General features: G+C 45.3%; 1 protein-coding gene across 7 annotated transcripts in view; it reads right to left on the bottom strand.

Annotated features, from left to right (window-relative positions):
* The window catches only part of NCK2 (NCK adaptor protein 2), a 147,672-nt gene extending 127,382 nt beyond the window's left edge, over nt 1-20,290 (bottom strand). For 4 of the 7 annotated variants that reach the window (XM_035001886.1, XM_035001887.1, XM_035001889.1 and 1 more), the window contains exon 1: nt 1,580-1,681. The gene's annotated coding sequence lies outside the window, so the exon portion shown is untranslated. Of the gene's footprint in view, nt 1-1,579; nt 1,682-16,082; nt 16,306-19,958 lie in introns of those variants that run through there. The other 3 variants (XM_035001888.1, XM_035001891.1, XM_035001884.1) reach the window with 2 other exon arrangements.
* Between the last annotated feature and the right edge of the window lie 631 nt (nt 20,291-20,921).

The following is a 20,921-nucleotide window of genomic DNA, read 5'->3' as shown; positions in this document are numbered from 1 at the left end:
ATATTGGGAATTATCCTACTTATAATAATCACAGGGGTGCCTGGATGGTGCAGTCGGTTAAGCACCAACTCTTGTTTTCTTTCAGCTTGGGTCATGATCCCGGGTCCTGGGATCAAGGCCCACGAACAGCTCAGTTCTTAGCAGGGAGTCTGCTTGGGATTCTCTCTCTCCCTCTGTCCCTTCCACCCACCCCTGTGCATGCGCTCACTCTCTCTCTAATAGATAAAAAAATCATTTAAAATAATCATCATAATCTTCCTGGTGCACTGTACTCTCTCACAAGCTTTAAATGCATGTTCATGTTCACAGCCGCTAAGCACCAAGCAAATGATCGCACTGAGAATGGAACATCAGAAAGGAATGAAGAGAGTGACTGACTTAAAGAATGTGAACCTGAAGTCATGACTTGTGAATACCACACAAAGAGTCAGCAAAAAAGACACCATCACCTGTGAATATCGACAGAGATTCGGCAAAACTCAACTTCCAAGTGGTGGCTGTGAGTAGTGCTAATGCCTTAAATTTTGATCACATCTCTCAGGTTAGAGTCTGACCAAAAGAGGGTAATTGTTAAAAATAAAAAATAATAAAAATAATAAAAATTAAAAACAAACAAAACAAAACAGGCCCATGTCACCAAACTTCAGTTTCCATGCTCCCAGAAATGGAATCTTAAGCCAGTCAATGAAGAATCACCTCATCAGCACTAATTCGGTAATTTGCCTGATAGACCCCTGCCATCCCCTAAAGGAAAGTGACCTTGTCACGACCAATCTGCTTTTCTGTCCGCTATAACCTCATTGTTCCTTCTCCCTTCTGCCTATACAAGTCTTCCATTTTGTACAGCTCCCTGAAGCTCCTTTCTGTCTGCAGGATGGGATGCTTCCCAGTTCACAAATCACTGAAGGAAGCCAATAAGATCTTTAAAAAACTGATTCACTTGAGTTTTGTTTTTTTAACACCACCATGAAGAGAAATAGCTATTCCTAAATATTCTATCAGTGCACCAAAATATAATGTTACAAAGGATCCCTTTCACAAAATACTAATTAGGTCATTGTCATAACAAGGTTGACCCAAGAAAGTCAAATTCCGTAAGTTACCTACTGTTAGGCCTCTAAGCTTTTCTTAAATACCAAGTAGGCCATTTAGGCACTGACACTAGAGGTATCAAGTTAATAGCACATTACATTTGATTCGATGTATATGACGTATGTGGCAAAAATAAAATCAAAAGTCACCCAAGGGAATACAGAGTGGAGGACAGGACATGAAACACAGGGAGGATCCGGGTGGAAAGGGTTAAACACTACCATCCTGGCACTGACGTGTGTGGGTACCCGACCTGCCTAACTTCACACATACGAGTGTCACGCACCCGGGCAAATACGCCCGGCCATGGGAGGAGTTACACTTGACTACGTCAGGGTTCTCTTTGAGACCAACCTCACCCCTTCTCTGATTCCCAGTTCGGACCAGCTCTTTACAGGCAGCAGCAAAATGGAAGAAGGCAGCTCAGATCAGTTATTCCACAAATTTGAAAACTTTTAAAACTATTAACTCATAAATCATTACTCACTACAGATGGAAATAGTTTGTGGGGCCTCTGTGTGGCTCAGTCGGTTAAGCATCTGATCCTTGATCTCAGCTCAGGTCTTGATCTAGGGGTGGTGAGTTCAGGCCCCCGTGTTGGGCTCACGATGGGCGTGGAGCCTACTTAAAAAAAAAAAAAAAAAAAAAATTGTGGGAAAAATCCCTGCATGCCTATCAGGGGAAGGAAGGCCAAGGAACACAAAGGTTTGGGGCTTAAACTGAGGTTGGCCATGCTGTTCACCTGGAGACCCCCCTGCTCCCTGCTTTCTCCTATAGAGACCACCCTGATCGATGCCTGGTGGATAAAGACAAAGGGGAATACAGCACTAGAAAAAAAGAACAACTAAATGAAGTAAGAGAGGGAGAAAGAAATACATCAAGTTTGTCCCACTTTATGGTCACTCCCAGTATCACCCACAGCACAGCCATTTCCCAGCTGGGAAGAAGCACCCACATTCCCAGTCTCATGCTACTATCCGTGCACTCATCTTGCTCACCTTTCCCCACTTAATCCCCCGCCAACGCCCTCCCTTCATTCTTTTATTTTCTTTAAAAATCTTATTAAAGGGCTTACCATAAACGGGTTTCTACTATATCTTGAGCCAATTAGGAGAAATATCATAAAAACCTAATAAAGAAGGAGGGTTGCAGTTTCAGGGAGCCCTGCTTGGCAGCAAGAAAGTCTAAGAAAGTTTGACTATGGAAGAGTAAGAACAGCTTACACTTGTACTCTGTATGAGTCACCTACTGCTAGGTATCAAATCACCACAAACTACACAGGTGAAAACTACACACGTTTATTATTTGTTTCTGCAGGTCTGGAGTTTGAGCATGGCTTACCTGGGCTCTTAATTTGTTACTCAACAACGCACAGCTAATACGCATAATTAGACACACACACACACACACACACTCTGAACTGTACCTCTGGGAGGTGATCTGCCTGTCCTAGGTGTGGCAAATTTACTAAAAATATCTGCAACTCCTCCGAAAAATGTCTTCAGAGATAACAGCAGCTTCATCTCCTCTCTCCTAAGTGGCCAGGGACCAAAGCAGGATAATCCATTTCTGTCACCCAGTTTATGCCCCAAACAAGGCTCCAATCTATTATTCACAAAAGCTAAATCCACCCTCAAAGGGAAGAGACATGCTACCGCTGAGCAGCCCACCAGCTAGAAAGTCAAGTTGGCGAGTTGGCAGCAGGGCCCAGCCTTGAGAATGACCATGTCGTTCTCAATCCATGAGCACCTGCAGAGTCCCTGACATTCAAGGACTGTTTTACACTAGGCCTGTTTTAAAGAACATGGTAGTCACTGTGTGAACAAATTCTAGTCCATTTGTTTTTAAACAGCAGTGATGCTGTTTTAGGATCTCCCGGAGATAAGGTCCTCTGGACTACACGAACTCCAAATGCCTTTACGGAGGGGCCACTGATACGTTTTCCAAAGCAGAGTCGTTTCGGGGACACTGACACTTCCACTCCTGAAAACTGGTGAAGCCTTTAGAAGGGCATTATGGCGACATATATCAAGCACCCTAAGGATGTCCCCACCATTTCACTCTGCAACCCCTCTCTGAGGAACGGATTCTCTGGAAACAATTCAGTAGAAGAAACGAAATACGCTCAGAGATGCACACAGGCTCCTTATCTACTGGAGCAGACGCTTAAATGACCAAGTCAGGAGGCTGTTTCTCCAAAGGACGGAACCTTCAACTCTTGGGGACATCACTCAACAAGAAAACAGTACAAAGATTACTAACAAAGGGGGGAAATGTTCCTATTAAGAACATAAAATTGTACAGATGGTTACAAATACTTACAAGGACGAATTACAAATACAAAGTTTCTCTCTTGGGATAAGATTGCAGGAGGCATCTTCCTCTTCAGATACTACCTTTAAAAGTTCGTATGTTGTCTTTATCAGGAAAAAAAACTCCACCCAAAAAAAAAAGAAAAATTAAAAGAAAAAACAGCCGTGCCAGAAAAGAGATGTCTCAGAAAGCTAGGTCTCGATATGGCATGTGAGCGTTCAGTTCACCTCCTTTCAGACCTGGCGGACCTGCAAACCCCACCTGGGAAGAGCAGCGCAAGTGAGGAGGCTCCGTTGGCTTCCGGTGAGCCTTTCCCAACCGGAAGGGCGGGGCCCCTGAGTTTGGAGGCAGCTCAGTGACCGCACCTGGAAGTGGCGCAGGACGCAGGTGCCCGCCCCCGGGGATGCACGAGGCAGGGGAGGAGGCGTGCCTGCTCAAGTCCCAGCTCCGAGATGACAGATAGGGGAAGGCGGAAGACTGCCTGCCCGCAGGGCCATCCACCTGCACGCCCAAGGCAAAGCGGGTGACTTCAAAGGTCACCGAGCACGTGTGCAAACAGAACACACCCCCATGAAAACAGAGAGGCTGTCAGGACTAACACTCGGATAAATCACTTAGCTTCTCTAAAGGGCTGACTTCATCTGTTACATGGGGATAAGGGCAGCCTGGAAGGTGGTGGTGAAGAGCAAACAGGTCACTGTATGAAATGTAAAGTGCTCAATAAATAGTAGCGACTGTCACATTAAGACTTCAGGAATGTTCCTCCACACGGTCCATCATTTCATGGCAATTCCCAGCAGCTAGTATTTATAATCCTATGTACAGGGAAGCACAGTGCAAGCCATGCACACACCAGATCTTCTTCCAAAATGTTTTTTATAGCATATTTCTGTGAAACATGGGGTCAAAACTCCAGAAACCATTTTACCACAACACCGCTGCGAACCAGAAAGTCCAACTCTTTTATGCAAGAGATTTTTAAAAGTCATCGACATTTTCCCAATGCTGGTCGTTACTATAAAACCCCAGGTACCAAATCCACAACCCACCTCCATCACTCTACTCGGATCAAAAATCTGAGAACATTATTTATATTCGCTTTTCTTCTAGCTAGTAAACTGAATATATATTTTCCTACCTTGACAATTTAAATGATTAAATTTACAAAAACAATGATTTAGGCTTATCTAATTTTTTTTTAAAGATTTTATTTATTTATTTATTTGAGAGAGAGAGAATGAGAGACAGAGAGCACAAGAGGGAAGAGGGCAGAGGGAGAAGCAGACCCCCTGCTCAGCAGGGAGCCCGATGCGGGACTTGATCCCAGGACTCCAGGATCATAACCTGAGCCGAAGGCAGTCACTTAACCAACTGAGCCACCCAGGCGCCCGGCTTCTTATCTAATTTAAGTAAAATTCTTTTTTTTTTTTTTTTTGGTTTGGTTTTTCACGGAAAAAAAAATATAGGGGCGCCTGGGTGGCTCAGTCATTGGGCATCTGCCTTCGGCTCGGGTCATGATCCTGAGGTCCTGGGATCGAGCCCCGCGTCGGGCTCCCTGCTCTGCAGGAGGCCTGCTTCTCCCTCTCCCACTCCCCCTGCTTGTGTTCCCTCTCTCGCTGTGTCTCTCTCTGTCAAATAAATAAATAAAATCTTTAAAATATATATGTGTGTGTGTGTGTGTGTGTATTTTTTTTTAGCCCACTTGGGAGATGTTCTGTCATCACTGCAGGGCTGGAAAGAGTTCTGCCAGGCAACAAAATTAAATCACTTTTCTGCAAGGCCTGTGCAGACCATCTCTAGCCAGAGGGCTAGGGCCCAGCAGCTGTATCCTCCTCAGACAGAAGAGCACCTGGTCCCCGAGAGGTGTTGCCCTCCTGTGCACACCCACCCACCCCCAAGTCAGGCTGGTGAGGCCTCGGGACTCCTCCTCACGATGCTTCCAAATGGTTTTCATTTTATGCAGTTGTATTAAAGCAGAGTTATTAAAATATTATTTAAAAAACACATTTGAGATATTGTAAGTTATGTGCTACTTTATTAACTCACTGAACAAAAAAGGGTGTCGCGGCAGATCTAGAAACCACCATAATTTCAAAGGAATGATAAGAGTAGCTCGAATTTCAACATATCTGCAACCACTCTGATGCAGTTATGAGAACCCCAGTCATTTCTGTGAGGACCGTGAATGTCAAGGGTTGTGTGATCTGCATTTGCAATGGAAGGAAATACTAAATTTCAGTTAAAAACTAGTGAAAATAAAAATAGAAGTTTTCCCCACCTCATGTGCTTGGACACCCCCCCCCCCCAAAAGTCCCATCCGCTCACAAACAGGGCCCCTGGGTCAGGATTCCCACTTTGGGGAGTCACTTGGAACTTCACATTACGCCATGACCCCAGGCCATCGGATTCAGCAAATACCTGGAGTCCAGACTTGGGGCAAGGGGGCTGCTGGAGGGACCTTTTAGAGCAGAGGGCTCTTTTGTTGCTGAGAATAACAGGAAGGCCTACTGATATGGGGGCGCAGCCCAGGACCTCGACCCAGCCCCCAGTCTGATGCTCTGCCTACTAGGTGTGACCCATTTCCTTGAGCAAGGCCTCTGCCAGCTTGAGAGCTGGAAAAAAGCTTCTGAGATCACTTTGTTCAATGCCACTCTTACATATGGAAACTATGCTCTCAAAAATCTCCTGTATTATAAAGAAAACCCAAGACTGGCCAATTGGGCAGAAATACTGCCCTTAAATGTTTTCCAACAAAGTGCAAGTCCTAGTTTTCGAGTGATTCTTCTACACGTGGCCGCCAAAACCTCACAAAAATTGGGTCAAAACAAAAATTTAGTAAAAATGACAAGATTTCTTAAAAATTAGAAATCCGCAGGTCAAAACAGAAACCATAAGTTATACGTTGAACACAGAGGCATGGATTTAAAAGGAAATCATGTTCAAAGAAACTGCTGCAGATGCTCTTATCCGGTCAATTTTAATAAATAAATGCACTAATACAAAGTATATTTGTGTGAATGAGTACAATTGAATCTCTCTGGTCCGTGTTGCTCTGGGGAGAGCGGAACAGTAAGGAAGACTTCCACCCCCTACCCTCAAATCCTACCACTGCTGTGGGAGAGAGGAGGCATAAAAAGGAAAGTGAATGGGCTCCTGGCCTTAACTCTGACCCTTTCTGCACCCAAGAGAAAGGTCAATCACTCTTCTCACTCTGGAGAAAGATTCTCTAGAACCTTCGGTCAGTCGCTAGGGAAAAAAGGGCCCTCCCAGGGCCCCTCCCACCCCAAGCCAGCTTCTGAGCCAACTCCCACCTGGGCCCAGACCTCTGCTCATACACACACCCAGAGCTGTATCACAGTACCTGGGCAGGCGGGAAGGGCCACCAGCAGCAGGCTCTGGCGGCGTCTACTGCAGGAGCTCCCTCCGCACTAAGCACCTCCTCCAACAGGAGAAGCCACTTCAGGCCACTGCCTCCCCCTGCAATCAGGGATCGCCTAAGAGATAGATGCCAATGCATAGCAAGAGGCATCAGGCACACAAGGAGACCATGAGCATCTGGTGGCCATTCTTTTTTTTTTTTTTTAATTTATTTGACAGAGACAGTGAGAGAGGGAACACAAGCAGGGGGAGTGGGAGAAGGAGAAGCAGGCTTCCCGCCGAGCAGGGAGCCCAATGCAGGGCCCGATCCCAGGACCCTGGGATCATGACCTGAGCCGAAGGCAGACGCTTAACGACTGAGCCACCCAGGCGCCCCCTGCTGGCCATTCTTATTTGCCCAAACTTGGACCGTGTCCACAGGTCACCCCCACCATCACACAGTCCCCCTCGCTTGCTCTCATGGGCACACACATACGACAAGAGCCTTTTCAGACAGGCCTGGGCATTTGAGGGCCGCCCTCCTGCGGCCAGGCTGACCCTTCCTGCAGGGCCCACGGTTTGTAACTGCACTACTTCCCCTCTGCTGGAGCTCTGAGGGCCTCACACTGAGGCAAGACTGACCTTGCATTTACAAAGTGAACCACTTAGGCTATCCAGAAGGGGTTAAAACCATGGGGGTGATCAGGCCAGAGGCCCTCTGCAGGGAAGACATGGGACTAGAAGCTACTGGCAGGAGAGAGGGTTCAAATGGTAATACAGAGCAGTGGTTCCCCACCTTGAAAATGCTTCAGAACCACTGGGGCAACTGGTTCAACAGGAAGAATTCCAAAACCAGCGCTTCCCAGGAGACTCAGGCAGTGCGGCCAGAGCAGGCCCCAGGCATCTGTGTTCCTAATACGTGCCCCAGGACCATGTTCTAGAAACAGGGCAGCTCCTATCTTCCCTCCCCTGGAACAGCACCAAGGGCAGTGCCACAATGCCCCTGCGACCACTGAAAACCTTCCTCCCTCAGAGAGAATAAATCTCCCATGCAGAATTCCAAATAACTAATGGAAATGCACCTCCTTGAGGAGGTAGAATTTAACTGCTGTTTAAGTGACTTCCTCCCAAAATCTACAGTATGGACAGTGGAAAAACCAATTAAATTTACAGTGGGGAAGCCTGAAAACACCACTTCAGCCAGGGGATCCAGGTGAAGAGCAACAGGGCCAAGTCACATTGACAGTATGTACCACTGAGACAAGGCACTGAAAATGGCACCTGACCTCTGACCTCCATGATCTTCCTCCCCGAAACCTGTAACTCCAGTCTAATCATAAGAAAAACAGCCGACAAATCCCAACTGAGGAATGTTCCACAAAACACCTGATTGGTATTTCTCAAACTGTACAGGTCATCGAACCAAGAAGAGCCTGAGAAACTGTCACAGCCAAGAGGAACCTCAAGAGACATGAGGACTAAGGGTCATGTGGAATTCTGGGTGGGATCCAGAAAAAGGACATTAGGTAAGAGTTAAGAAAATCCAGGGGCACCTGGGTGACTCAGTCGTTAAGCATCTGCCTTTGGCTCAGGTCATGATCCAGGGTCCTGGGATCGAGCCCCGCACCAGGCTCCCTGGTCAGCGGGAAGCCTGCTTCTCCCTCTCCCACTCCCCCTGCTTCTGTTCCCCCTCTCACTCTCTCTCTCTCTCTCAAATAAATAAATAAAAATCTTTAAAAAAAAAAAAAAAGAAAATCCAAATCAAGTATGGACTTTAGTTAACAATAATGTACCAATATGATCTTAAGAATTTTTTTTTTAATCTAAAACTATTCTAAAATTAGGGGCACCTGGCTGGCTCAGCTGGAAGAGCATGTGACTCTTGATATCAAGGCTGTGAGTTCGAGCCCCAAGTTGGGTATACAGATAACTTAAATAAACTTTTTAAAGCTTTAAAAAATTATTAAAACTTCTCAAATTAGAGGTTTATTTAAAAATATATATGTACTATACATAAATATATATATGCAAAGCAAAACATGGACGACTTTCAAGAATTACAAACTGTACTTTGGACAAGTGGGTAAAAACCGGAACGAACAAAAGGAGATAAACGTACCCAATTAGCTTAACACAATAAAATAAGATTATTACATGGTTGGAACTCAGTACAATTTTTGTGCTGTTCTTCAAACAGAGAGCACACTATATGTACTTGAATATGTAAGATAATAGACTACATAAGTTTGTAAACAACAACAAAAAACTTCCTCCCTTGAATGAGATCCAGAACCAACTAATTGAACATACATTAATTTCTCTCCTACTCAGGCCCCCAAGAGCCAGGAATCGATGTATTCTAAGCAATCTTTAAAAGTGCATCACAGGGGCGCCTCGGTGGCTCAGTCGTTATGCGTCTGCCTTCGGCTCAGGTCATGATCCCAGAGTCCTGGGATCAAGCCCCGCATGGGGCTTCCCGCTCGGCGGGAGGCCTGCTTCTCCCTCTCCCACTCCCCCTGCTTGTGTTCCCTCTCTCGCTGTCTCTCTCTCTGTCAAATAAATAAAATCTTTAAAAAAAAAAAAAGTGCATCACATAACTCATATCTCAAGTTACACTCTCATTATTCTCAAATTAAGTTAATTTGAGCACTAAGCATTAATTACAGTGTATCACAAATTAATTACAGAATAACATAAAAACTATTTTCCACTAATCCACATCATCAAAAGTGAAATGTAAACTGGTTCCGTATGAAATGGAAGACAAATCACTGATTATGGTTTTAATTGTCTGGAATGCCAGCATTAAGTTATTTCCATACGCTAACCAGAACTAGAACAGAAACACCCAAATCAGCCCACCTTTAGAAATTAGTTTCATACCAACATGCTGTCAAATGGCACATTGATTCGGGTACGAGATAAAGCAGAAGTCAACAATCTGAAACACTGCATTTAAAATATACAAAAGAACATCTATAACGAAGTAAGAAAGAGTTCAAGTTTCAAAGGAGACACACTTCAAACTAGACTATCAGTAGGATACAAAATAAGCCTGGGAAATGTCTGGCCAGGCAGTGGTTTATAATATTCATTACTAACCCAAGTGAAATACTAATTTGACTAAATAAATCTTTTCTAGATTAAAATGTAATGGCACAATGCATTTATGCCATTATCAATTTAAAAAAAAAAGAGTAAGGAAGTAGAGCGTGCTACCCCACGCCAACATTCCTTTAAAAGCACTGAAAAGTAGCTTTACCAATTTTTAAGAGCTAAAAGTCTCAGGCAAATAAACAACATATAAGTAGAGGTCACATTCTCTGAAAATTATGGACTAGCTGACCCCCCAAATCAAGTGTTCATTCTAAGCAAACGGACGGCCTGCGCCTCAGCCAGGCCCTGCGAGAACAGTGGCCATCCTGGGAAGTGGGAACGGCATGCTGGCCCAGCTGTGGTGGTGACAGAGATCGACAACTGGCAAGTGGGACCATCTCTGCTCTGCCGGCATGCCACGGTCCCTGGGGCCGCCTGCAGAATGAAGAGTTCCTGAAGATCTCAAAGAAAACCTTATCCTTCCCTGGAATACTTGCAATGAGGTCTACCTGGCCTTGGGGACTTCCCCTGCATCTCTCCTTGTAGCCCCTCCAGGACTCCACACAGAGGTGACAAACAGTCATTTTATAGACTAGTTAGCTGGGACGAGAGCTGAGTGGGAACCCGTGAAGCCATCCCACTGGCTTAGAAGCTCCCTGAGGGCGGGTTTTTGTATCCAGAGCACGTGGCACGAAAGTGCGAGGTGTGTGACAATGTAACTAAGCGAAACTGGGGCCAACAGTCCAATCTGTAGGTCAGATCGAGATGAATAACACAGACTTTTCCACACCTGCATACACGTGCCTTTGCGGTCCTCAAACCCGATTCACAAAGAAAGGAAGAGCAACAAAACTGACCACAGAAGTCAGCTCATGCCACCCTCCTTTGGAAGAAATGTCTGAAAAGGCGTGGTAAGGTTCAAATTTTTAAACAGGGAGCAGCAGGCCTGTACAAGGTCTTCAAAAACAGGAGCACTAAAGTCTTGTTTCACAGACGACAAACAGAGGTTGGGAGGTTACAGATTCACTGCACAACCTGAGCCAAATTAGCAGCAGGTGGAAAGGAGCCTAAAGGAAGCAATATTTTTGCAGTTCAAATCTAGACTAGCTCTTAATGAAGTTCAGGATGATACAGTGTTATTCCAGCTCCTATTATAATTAAAAGTCAAGAAGTCACTGCTTAAAGGCCAACATTTTATTTTGAGGGAGGAGACATACATGACAAAGCCTGAAGGAAATCTAGGGTCCGCGGCTCCAGATTCGAGCAGCTCACACACACAACGCAGACCCACTGCACTGCTGAGAGCATGGGCCTGGGGGGGGGCGCTTCTCTCGGCCACTCACAAGACCCCTGGGGGCCAGTCACTGCCCTATAACCCACACTTTCCTCATTTACACAGTGGCTTAGTGACATTATTTGCCTCCCTCCACCCAGGCTGGAAGAATCAAATGATACCGAGCCTGGGCAAAGAACAATTAGATATGTTACATTGTTTTAGAGCCCATAGCTAGAATGTTTTCTGTCCAAAGAGTTACTAGTGACTTTTCAGAGGTCCTTCTCAGCCCACTGAGGATGGGAGCATTTTGGAAAAGAAAAGACTCATTGTACTTTTAACGATCTTCACCAAGAGAAATTCAAAAACTTAAAAAGTGCTGATTTTGTGTTTATCCCCATAACTGAACAGGAAGAAGATAAGCAACAAAGTAAAAAGAGCAGTATAACAGGAAGTGATTTATACAAAACAGATCTAGATAAAGCCAGGGAAATTTCTAATTGACAGGCCTCTTAATTCCTGGGATTATCAGACTTTGTCAAGTGGGAGCCTCAGTCTAAAGAAAAAAAAGTATGGACATCAACATCATATTCCAGGCTAGCTAACAGGCAGCTCGGCCACTAACCTAGACAGAGACTAACAGCCAAATTATAATTTTCTCTTTCCATTTCCCTGGATAAGGTCTAATTTGTGGTATTTTCATTCGCTCTCCCCTGAAGAGTTTATTTTTCGGAGCTATACGAAGATGGGAGTGAAACATTTGAAAGGTAACAGATGTGACCAGCTCAAAGATTATCAGGTTGAACCTAGAATCTTATGAACTTTGGTAATAACAACAACAAAAAAACTTTTTTTCCTATGGACAGTCACCAACTGAAAGGATTCTGAGCTATGTAAACAGATTTTGAGTGGACCAACCTCTGAAAACTGATCACTTATTAAAAGCAATTGAGGGGGAACCTGGGTGGCTCAGTCGGTGAAGCGACCAACTCTTAGTTTCGGCTCAGGTCATGGTCTCAGGGTCCTGAGATTGAGCCCATCGTTGGGCTCCGTGCTCAGCAGCGAGTCTGCTTGAGATTCTCTCTCAATCTCTCTCTCTCAAATAAATAAATGCAATTGAGAAGGGACCCCATTATTTTCTTGTAAGTGGACATTCTAAGGGGAGTATGTTTTTATCACAGTTCAGCCAGATTTCAAAATGTTTCCTAAAAAATCAACATTTTATACTTATATGGTCCAAATATGTCGAAGTAGAAAATTTGAAAAGCAATGTATGCCATATTTTACCACAAACAGTATTACAGATAAACTGTGGTTAAGTCAGTTATATTCAAGTAGGTTTCCCCTTTATATAACTACTAAGATGAATAAATAGTGTCTAACTCTCTAAATAGATATTTTTCATGTTTATAGAAATGGATGAAAAAAATGATCTCCATATGGACAACTGTGTGAAAAAATACATATGCCACTAATTTAAGGGTTTAAGTCAAGTAGAGAAGCATTCACTGACATCAAGGTTGCTGAAATACTGAAATTCTGGGCCAGTTAATTTTCTGTGATGGGGGCTGTCCTGTTATGTTGCAGGATGGTTAGTACACCCCTGGCCTCTACTCACTAGACACGAGGAGTGCTCCCCAGTCAAGATAATTCAAAAGTGTCTCCAGACATTGCCAAATGTCCACATGGGCAAAATCACCCCCAGGTGAGAACCACTCACCTATATACAGGACTGGAGGTTCAAGTCTCAATGAAGTTTTTTAAAATACTAACAATCAAAAAAAGGTATTTCTCTATTTGCAAAAGTGCATGGCTTTTATTTCTCAATCCATACCTAACAGCCAGTAAGATCCGAAAATGGATGGGAATTTACACGTACTAATGTGCATTATGTTGAAAACATACCTTCTTCCTTCAACATGTAGCCCTCACCGGCGGGACACACAGAGGAAAAGAGGAGCTGCCTCTCTTCGTTGGTAGATGGAATCAGCTTTCGTGACCAGCGCTGAGTGCTGGCACAATCAAGTTTAAGCCTCGATGTACTCAACACCTGAGCGTTCACCTGTGATACATAAGTGAGCTTCGGTTCCACCCAGGCATGCTCTGAAATGGAAATTATGACAGCCTAGTGTGTGTGATCCCCACTCCCCTTTTTCTTTTTTAGAGGATAATGGCAATGTTTGTTTACAGTCGCCACTGGGTCTTATCTCCTGAACCATATAAAACAGACCAACTAAGAAAAGTAGGGGAAGGCACTAAAGCAGGACAGAGGGCTTAATAAAGGGGAAGCGGGGGCAGCTTCGAACTACAAGCTAGGGATGGCCCAGGAAGGCCATACCGGAAGCATATAAAGGAAAAAACCATCAGAGGGCAGGTATGGAGACAGATGGAAAACAGACTTGAAGATAAAGGGTCAGGATGGCGGTGTACATTAAGTCAGTCACATGCAAAGGTATGAAACACGGAGGGGAGAACCAAGAGAATGTAAAGAAAAATCTACTTTTCTGTCTTGCCAGACTCTATTCCTAAATAGGTTTTTTTTTTTTGTGGTTTGATGAAAATTCACTCTTCACCTATATCAAATTTCCTGAAACCGTCTCTAAAATAACTCCCTGAATCCCTTGTTATTTCTTGATCTCTTAAAAATTCGCAAGCAGTTTGCAGTTTTTAATGGCAATGTCCCCAAGCTGGCTTCCCTCACTCAGAGCAGAAAGAGGGCTGTTTATCACCCATTCAGACCTCTCCCCATCACCCCCACCCAACACCAATAGACTTGCAAACAGGGAAACAAGCTTTTAAAGTGATCGTCCTTAAAATGGACATGGCTGCCAAACACTCTGCTCTTCTCTTCTGCAGCCCGACTCGTTAAGTGACATAATTAAAATATTTGTTGACTTGCAGACGTCCTTAAATATTTAGCCAAAATTCATAAGATATTAAACTGAGGCACATCCTCTAAGGAAAATCGATGTCGACACTGATGGGCTTTGTCTGATAAGACAGCCACTGGCACCTTCTAGGCATCTCACTGTGACCTCAGCTTCTTGTAACATTTCTTACTAGTCGGCCACCCCCACAGCTGCTGGGAGAATTATTAAGCTTGTTTAAGTAAATAAATCTTTGCCGCTACTCCTCCTGGAACATGCTACATACAGAGCTGGCCACAGGAGAAACAGCCTGACTGCAAATCTAAGCCTGTGAATTCAGAGAAGCTGCCCAAGGTATAGTCCATCCGAAACCACTGTGTTCCCAGGTCTTGGGACAGACATACAGACGCCTCCCCCAACAGAGACACCAGACTCTTGGTTCTATCTCGGTTCTACCCACTAGAAGGCCAGCCAACGCTCTGACAGCCCCTAAGAAGAGGATTTGGTGTGTTGGGCTCCAGGGCTCCAAGCACCTCCCTCCCTACCTTCTCTTTACTACACAGGAACTCATTAAGAAGAAACAGCTGCAGCTGACAGTGGCCTCCCAAAAGGCATCCCAACAGTACAAGGGCTCAGGAGCTAGGTGGAGGAGCAAGAGAATCGTCAGGTCCCTCCTCAGTCCCCAGACCCACCACACAGCCACATATGAAGGGACCAGGTGCACAGACCTGCACCACAGTGCCTAGAGGCAGGCTTGCAGGCCACTCTCGAATTACAATGCTGTTACTACCCAATGCAGAAACCTCCTCACTCACCCCCTCACCCCCCTCCCTCACAGGTGTCCTATTACAAACCCCACCGTGCTGGTTCTCAATGTGAGGCGCCCATCCCAACACAGGTCACCTGGTTCATTCTGGACCTTCTTTTCTCAGCCAAGCAGTGGAGGAAGCCCCGAGCTGGGGAAGGACCTAACGAACAGTCACCTAGGAACTGAGCAGAAAAGGGCATCCTCACTCCAGACCTTTGTGTCAGACCCTCTGCGGTGGGTCCAGCCACCTGAGTTTTAAGGCCAGCACTCCAGGGATGCTGATGCCCATCTCAGAGCTGGCGAGTTTACCCACTTGGGGAGCACCAGCCTACAGGACACGGCAAGGAGAGGCTAGGAGGAGAAGCAAGGCCAAGGGTGCTCAGTTATGATCCCCTGTGACCCTGCACAGCTAACCTTCCCCGGCCATGAGAGCGGAGGCTCTAACTATTCGTTACGTCCTTCCCAAGCTCGGGGCTTCCTCCACTGCTTGGCTGATGAAGGAAGTTCCAGAATGAACCAATATCCAAGCTCCACTCTTTATCAATGGTTTTCCATCAATGTTTCTCAAATCTTATATCTAATAAAAGCTTATGGTTCTGTTTACATATTTTCAGATACATCTTAATGAAGAGATGGTGGCCTAGCTTCGTGGATAAGAGCAGAGACCCCAAAGTCAGCTTGAGTTTGAGTTCCAGACCTGCGGTTTGCTAGCTATGGAAACTTCAGCAAGGTAACCTGCTATTTCTCTGTACCCTTATCTATGAGGATAAAAACAGGAAGTGTCTTGACACTTTTGAGAGGATTCAAGGAGTTACTACTTTGTATTAAGTGCTTAGAACAGTAATTGCAGTGTGTGATTGTGTGTGTGTCTGTGTGTGTTCATGGATAAACTAATCACTAAAGAAAATACGATTTTAGTTTTTGTACTTATAAATCAAGTACTTAACATCCATCAGAAATATGTTGAATCCTAATACCCAAAAGCTATTTTAAATTGGTAATTTAACCTCTGGAATCCAAAACACATTTCAAAATCTTTGCAAAATATACAAAGTATTTTAATTACATGTAATCGAATCTGACTTTAGTACTCTAAAATTGAGTGCATGAGGTATCACATTATTCCCTATAACCACCCAGATTACACCTTTCCCACTTAGGAATAATAATAATTGCCATTACTATTATTCTAACTTGTTCCACTCTGTCTTTTTAGCTATCTCAATTTTAGAACGTACAGAATAAAGGAAGCGGCAATCATGAGAAGTCTATCCACCTGCACTCCGCGATATGGCAGTCACTAGCCTCACAGGGCTCCTGGCCACTCCAAAGAAAGAAGGAACGTGATGTGCCCTCAATGCAGAATACATGCCCGATTTCAAAGACTGCACACAAAGAAAACAATGTAAATTATCTCACTTATAAGGCTTTATACTGATTACACATAGAAATAAAAATATTTCAGATCTCTTGGGTAAAATAAAAAATATTATAAAAATTGATTTTTATTTTACATTTTTTTTACATAATTTTACAAAATTTACGTAATTTTTAACGTGGCTACATTGAAAATTATGTCCGTGGCTCCCATCTGTGGCCCACAGATTTCAACAGAACAGCACTGCTCTTGATAATCAGTTCAAAGGGTATCTGCAGGGACACACGCCATAGGAGAGCAGACACACAGGATGTTCTGCACCCACGCTCTCCTCCTCCCACAGGGGCATGCACAGTTCTGAGGTGCAGGGCTAGAGGTATGCATGACGCCACCGGTATAAGGGGTAACAGGGAATCAACTCCAACGGACAGAAGTCTTTGAAACGAAGGTGATTATAAACTTCGGTACTGTTACCACAGTTAGCAAAGTGCCATTCAGGGTCCAGCCACCGATGACTGCAGTGGTTCAGGGTACGGGGCGGAGTCATTCTGTGGGCAGAAAAGAGAGGGCACACAAGGACACAGCTGGAAGGTGCCCTTCCACAAGCCAGGACTGATTTGGCCTGCCCTTTGATCTCGGACTTCCCAGCTTCCAGACGTGTGAGAAATAAATTTCTGTTGTGCCCCCAGCCTGTGCGGTTCTGTTACGGCATCCAGAGCAGACTGATACACACAGTAAGCAAGAACAAGCACACTTCAACTTGCAGACGCTTTCCAGGGTAATGCTGGCTCCTAGCAATGAATCAAGGACAAAAGCTTAACTCAAACTGCTCACTGAAACGGTCTGCCCTGAAACGGCTCACCTTCAAAGAGTCTACTCACACACAGACTCTGCTCCCACCTGCCACACGGCAAAGGCATCCACGCAAGGTCTGTCATGCACTGCATCCTTAATGCGACGTGCTAGCAGCCTTACAAAAACATCTATCCAGCACCCTTCCGGGGTTCCCCAGCTACTGCCTGCTTAGCCACACAGCTAAGGGCCACAGGGCTCTCCAACGGGATGGACTTACCCTCAAGTTCAAGCTCTGTCCTCCTTGGTACTGGCCCTGAGCTCTAGTCTCCTCACACAGAAATAAGGGCCAGAGCCCATTTTACCGTGTTATTTCAAATATGAAACAGGATGGCACATGTGGAAAGCAATTTGTAAACTATAAATTAACATACAAGTATTAACACCGATTATTTCTATCTGCCTATGGCACTCTGGATCTTCATTAACCACTGACCAGCAGAACTATCAAGAAGAAACTGCAATATTTCAATTCGGAATGTACTTGAAGCTTCTTCTCTTAAAAACATGAAAAATACAAAGGGGACAAAAAAGTAAGGTGGAGCCAACGAGCCCACTGACCAAGCCAGGATAACAAAGGCTTCACCTCGAGTTTCCAGTTCATGTTGGCACACACAATCCACTGAAAAGCATATGGAGCCAAACCTCCAGGTGGTAATGCAACTGGGTTTGTTTTTTGTTTTGCTTTTTGTTTGTTTTGTTTTGTTTTTTGAGTTTAGCTGCAGGACTAGAAATGATTCATTTGACCAAGAATTTACCAACTAGAGAGGCCACCAGACCAAATTCGCCCATTGTCTGGACATCCTGGGGCCAAAACCTTCCACAATGTCACAGGTTCTGAGCAGAGGTACAAAAATCCTGGCGATCTTTTATTACTCACATCTCAGTGGGAACCTAGAGCCCTAATAACTCGACAGACTCAGAACTCAATATTCATGTGTTTAGTCAGTATTTGCTGGGAACCATGTGTATAAGGTATGAACACAAGAAACCATAGGGCAGACTGTAACGTGTGTGTGCGCACGTGTTCGGGGCACGGGGTGGGGGTTATAACTTGCTAATGTTGATTACACCTTCAGAAATAGACATACTTTGGGATCTGTTCAAAGTAAAATGCAGGAAAAGAAAGAACAGTCTAATTTTTAAAACTGTGTTACTAAAGTGGCCTAAAGAAATAGGAAACTATTTTTACTTTAGCTGCATACTTTTGATAACTGGTTAAAGGCTGTCTTGACCTCCTTCTAAGTTGCCTGAACTCAAGCATTTAACAACATACATGATAGCATTTTTTTAGCGTAGGCCCTTTGAAAACATGCCATGAAGGGTTTCCATCACTCATCTGAAGAAAGAGAAACAATTTGGAAGCGCCATTTGTTATCCCTCTGGATGGGAAAACTAATTCCCTAAGCCTCTGGGGTGAGTCGTGGGGAGTTTCCAGTTCATTTGTGAAAAAAAAGTTCAGCTTACTAGTTTTCCCAAACATTGTCCACTGCCCTCCCCTGCAGATCCAGCAAGCAATTTTCAGCTCCTCAGCTAGCCAGCCTCATTCTGAATGATGGAGAACCATGTCCCCGAGACCCCCCCAGCGCACGCTGCAAGTCAGTCTGGGCTGTTAGAAGCATGTGTATCCCAGAGAACAACACAGCCTCATTTAGCCAGGGCAAATTAAGCTAATGCAACTTATCAAGTAAAGGACTCCAGGTTATTTCAGGCAATCAGGGAGTCTTTACTGTATTTCAAAACGTTATTGAGTTTGTGCGCATGTAAGGAAGATTTCCAGTGTATTTAATATGGATGATAATGCCTTTCTCAAATACTATGTACATTAAGATCTGCTGTTGGTTGGAAAACCTCAATAATCCCCAAATGCAAATGACAGGGCAGGGTCACAGATTTCAGGGAAGAAGAGAATTTAAGCATATAGCATGTAATAAAGCAAAACTCAAAGCCTGGGAACTGAGCACAGCTATTAGAAATGCGCCTTATACAAGCCCCACCCATTTAAAAGGGGTCAGTTTAGGGGCACCTGGCTGGCTCAGTTGGCACAGCATGGGACTTCTGATCTCGGGGTTGTGAGTTCCAGCCGCACATTGGGTGTAGAGATTACTTACAAATAGAACATACATACATACATACATACATACATACATAAATGGCCCATTTCTCCACAAGTGGGCAGAGGTGGGTGATGGAGCGGTCAGTTCTACCGGTGGTGATCTGCCACCCAATTTCATCCTAAATTCCATGATCAATACCGTGGTGTGTTTAGGTAGCAGCTGAGAAGCTCTGAGCCCAGGTGAGGCCTACCGGACAGCAAACAAGAGTCAAGCACCTCCACAAGCTCTGCACTGCTTAAACTTCTCAATTTCAGCCTCCAAGTCGCTGCAGCCAGAAGACCACAAACATCCGGCCTTTTTCTCCCATCAAAAGTACATCTAACCAACCTCAGGGGAAGAAATAATTAAGGTAGGATTAGGATTTTCCCTTGTTGGTCACTGCTTCACCAGCACGGTTAACACCTATTTCTTGGGAAATCCCTGTTCCAAACACCTACATCAGCAGCCCCACCTCCCAGTTAAGCCCATTTCCTCTCCATGCATCCACTAAATACCACCATTCTCTTTCTATACATATAAACGCCGCACATGCTTGAATCCTGTTAATTTACCCATCTATCTAGGAACACCTGGTAAGTTCATCAGGAGAGTGCTGGGAAGCAAAGTTTCGATCTGTTTTGATAAGTTAAAGTAGCCCTGGTTAATTTCAGTTCCATTCATTTTAAGACTTGAAAAGCACGGGGGCTAACAATATCAAATGAAATGGTATGAAACACACCCGAATTACTCTCATTCCTACCCAAATCCCTTCCCAGAAGCCAGGAGAAGCCAGGGCTGGGCCTGAACCAGGAAGGGCCTCTCCTACCTGCAGGTCCTGGGCTAAGCCAATGCCCACTGGCCTCTGTGGTTCAGTTTCTGTTTGGGCCAACGGAACGAGGGGGCCTGCAAGATTTTTAGGTTGCTGGGGCCCAGCACTGGGGCCTGCTCATCCCATTATGCAGACACAAACTTGGCAGATTCAACCTTAAACCTGTTGGCAAAATAAACAAAACCAAATAAAGGGGAAACCGCCGACCGGAATTGTCTGAAGTGACAGAGGCCCACTATACTCGTTCCTGCTTTGTCCCTGAAGCTGTTACAATGCTAAAGTCAGGTGCCTGAGGTTCATCAGTCAATGACCTCCCCACCCCTCCAGCCCCACCCACCCCCCACCCGCATCCCGCGCAGACCTTCCAGGGCGATCCTTATTGTCTACAAATTAAAGCGTTTTGCAAATTAGATACCTCCACAAAATGCCACGCTAACTGCGCTCACAGGGAGTTACCTCCAGTGCCTTAAAAATCACACACCGAATTCTTCCAGAACCACTTGGTGGTTAAATCGCCCTGAATAAACCAAGAGGGCAGAGCGATGTGAGAAACTTTCTTTCAGGTGGCTGTAAGAGAGTCACCTAAATCTGGGACAGGACGCAGAGCCTGGAACCCATCACAAAGCGCCCCTCGCCCAGGCGAGGATCTCCTTTATGCGATGTGACAGCAGCTTTGTGCGGGATCATAAATAGTTGCCATAAACACAGTTAAGTTCTCCGGGCCGAGCTCTGCCTCCCGCGTCCCCGCGCTGCGGCCGGGCGAACCGGGCTATTCTTCCCGGAGACTCTCGCCACGGTGATCCCGGCCACCGCACGATCCCACGCCGGCCCCCGGCTCCGTGCCCGCCGCGGCCAGCCTGCAGGCCGGGCGCCCCCCGTCCCCTCCGCCCCACGCGCCCGGGGGTCCCAGGTCCCGGGAACGCGCCGCTCAGGGCCCCCTGCGCCCGCCCACCCGCCCGC

Source organism: Mirounga leonina, unplaced genomic scaffold (assembly GCF_011800145.1).
Source record: "Mirounga leonina isolate KUSES-001 unplaced genomic scaffold, KU_Mleo_1.0 Mir_125, whole genome shotgun sequence".
Taxonomy (NCBI): domain Eukaryota; kingdom Metazoa; phylum Chordata; class Mammalia; order Carnivora; family Phocidae; genus Mirounga; species Mirounga leonina.
The sequence above is the reverse complement of the archived record's forward strand: the minus strand, read 5'-3'. Positions and strand labels throughout refer to the sequence as shown.